The following is a 2887-nucleotide window of genomic DNA, read 5'->3' as shown; positions in this document are numbered from 1 at the left end:
TAGAAAATGGAACAACTAATGCATGTATAATTAATTTCTTTATAACTAATACCTACATAAAATAATACTCCGTACATAAATTTTCTCATAACTAATCTCTACATTATCTATACTTGCATAACTCTAAAGTGTTTTTACGCTAAAATGACTTTTAAGTAATTTTTGAGCGTTTGAATAAACTGTCCTTAGAATATTCCACCCGAAAATATCTGTTGTTAGGCCTTTGTCCATTATTGTTAACAAGGTCAACCTCCCGTCAACATGCCGTCGAGGACAATTTATAAAGTATATATGACTGAGTCTGGTATTTTTCCAAATAACCTAAAAGAAAGAAACTAAAAACAATACATAATAATAGGAAACAAAATTAAAAATATACGATACAACATAAAATTTTACACCTCGTTAACTTGATATATATTATGATACAGTAATATATAATATTATAATGAAGGTTAAAACATTATAGAATATTACCAGTAGAGCTTATTTTACCTACTTTCATCTAAAAAATCATAATTTTCCAAATAATAATCAACTGAATATGAAAAAATTTAAATATATTTTTCTCCATACCGAACACATCCTTAATTGTCCTTTTTTGCTTCTCCTTTGGGTTCCCCTTGTGGTAGGTAAAAGGAAATTTAGCAATAAAAAATTGTCTGTGGGGTTACAAACTTATATTAAAGTCAGCTAGCATTATCACTATTTGAAAGAATTTATTACATGGTTGGTGTAGCTATATATTTAAATGATTCTTCTTATTATATAATAAAAATAAAAAACTTCACCCTTTGACTACATTTTAGTTTGCTTTTCCCATTGAACACAATCACATATTAGAAGCTTCCAATTGATTGGTAATATAATATAAAGTATAGAATTGATAAAAAGGACTTATATAAGATGGAGTAGCTTTTTAAATTACAATCGGTTCGTAATATAAATTTGAATATCACTTAGTGGATATCCATTCCTAAAACATAGACCTAAAGACTTTCAAGAGAAAACAAAATTATAATTATTAGAGACATTCAATTTCTAGTTCTTGAAAATAGAATTTTTTTTATTAAAAGTATCGTCTTCAGAAATGAACCCTACAATATGCAAATCTAAATTTAGCCAGAAACAAAATTTGAGAACATCTGAATTCAATATTGAAGCAATAAAAATCTTTTCTAGTTGTAGCTAAAATTGATTTTTTTTATTGGTGCTCCATTCCTCTCAAATTAATAGTTTGTTTTGTTTATAGTGTGCATTTAATTAAGGGAAAAACCTTTATCCAGTAACGATAGAAGCTTTTCATTGCGTAAAGCTTTTTTACAAAATAAATAGTTAAAATTTACCTTTGAATTATGCAGAATTAAATAATAGGTACGATAGAAGGTGATACATTGTCCTGGTAAACTTGTATCAGTCCATTAAATATAATGTAACTTTGCTGAAATATTTTGTCATAAATCATACTTTTAATATGATATTATTAAATATTGATTGATATATACTTCATATCTTTTAGATATTGGATACTACAACTAGGTAGTTATCCAGTTGGAGCAAAAAAAAAATAAAAAATACGTATGTGACTCACAAGGAGGAGTCAATGCTCCAGAACCATGTCATCCAATCAAGAAATATCCATGACACACATTATCTTAACTTTATTCTATATTTACATAATACATAAACATGACCCTTAACTTGGTTTCACCGGATAACTATGTCCTCCAACTTTGAGTATGCACAAGTAGACACTTAAACTTATATAAAATTGAATAAGTAGGCATACATGTCCTACATGACATAATACATGTAGGACGCCACGTAGGACACAAAATTTCCATGTAGGGTGTCATGTAGGACGGATGTGTCTATTTGTTCAATTTGATACAAATTTAAGTGTCTACTTGTGCACATCCAAAGTTAAAGGTCATAGTTATCAGCTGACGTCAAGTTAAGGGTCATGATTATATATGCCTTCTATATTTCTATAGGACTACAACTTGTACTAGTGCCAGGTACACACACTCTTATAACAATTCCCAAGTAAATAAATAAATAAACAAACAAAGCACAAATAGCATATATACCGATAAGGGTCGTGGTAAGTAATTCTTTATTCTTAATTAGAGTTTGTGAGTTCAAGTCTCCCTGGATACGGAGTTACCTTTGGCAAAGAGTATTTTACCTCCAATGTGGGACTTCGAGTCTCCCTAGGTACGAAGTTACCTTTGTCAAAGAGTATTATACCTCCAATGTGGGATTTCTCAGCGTGAATGCATATTTAGTCAGGTTTCAATGTGAGGTACCAGACACCGAATGAAAAACCAAATATATATATATATATATATATACTAGACATCGGAGCCCGTGCTAGCACGGGCCCAATATGTATCATTTTTTTTTCAATTTATGTGACAAAGACAAAATTAAAGAGTTAATCAAACTTTAATATTAATTTAAAATAGTTGAAATTTTTAATTATTGTTAACTATGGTAAAAGTTTTTTTATGTCTTTTAACATTCTAAATTGCTAATTATTGTTGTATGATTTGTAATATCTTTTACGCAATTTTGAAATAATAAAGGTTATTTCTTCTTTCTTAATTTATGTGGTACTAATAAAATTTTGAGATTCAATCAAATTTTTTTTGTCTTTAAAATATTCTATTGTTAATTACTGTAAATTATTGTATTTTCTAAGTAATTTTCAAATAATATATATTATTTCATTTGTCCAATTTATGTGTCACCGATAAAATTTGAAGAGTTAATCAGATCTTTTACATATTTTTATATCTTTTGAATATTTAAGTAAATAATTATTGTGATTTATAATATTTTATACAATTATTTAAAAAAAATTAAACAACAAACAAAACGAATT

The sequence above is a fragment of the Solanum stenotomum genome, chromosome 7, assembly GCF_019186545.1.
Source record: "Solanum stenotomum isolate F172 chromosome 7, ASM1918654v1, whole genome shotgun sequence".
Classification (NCBI taxonomy): domain Eukaryota; kingdom Viridiplantae; phylum Streptophyta; class Magnoliopsida; order Solanales; family Solanaceae; genus Solanum; species Solanum stenotomum.
The sequence above is the reverse complement of the archived record's forward strand: the minus strand, read 5'-3'. Positions refer to the sequence as shown.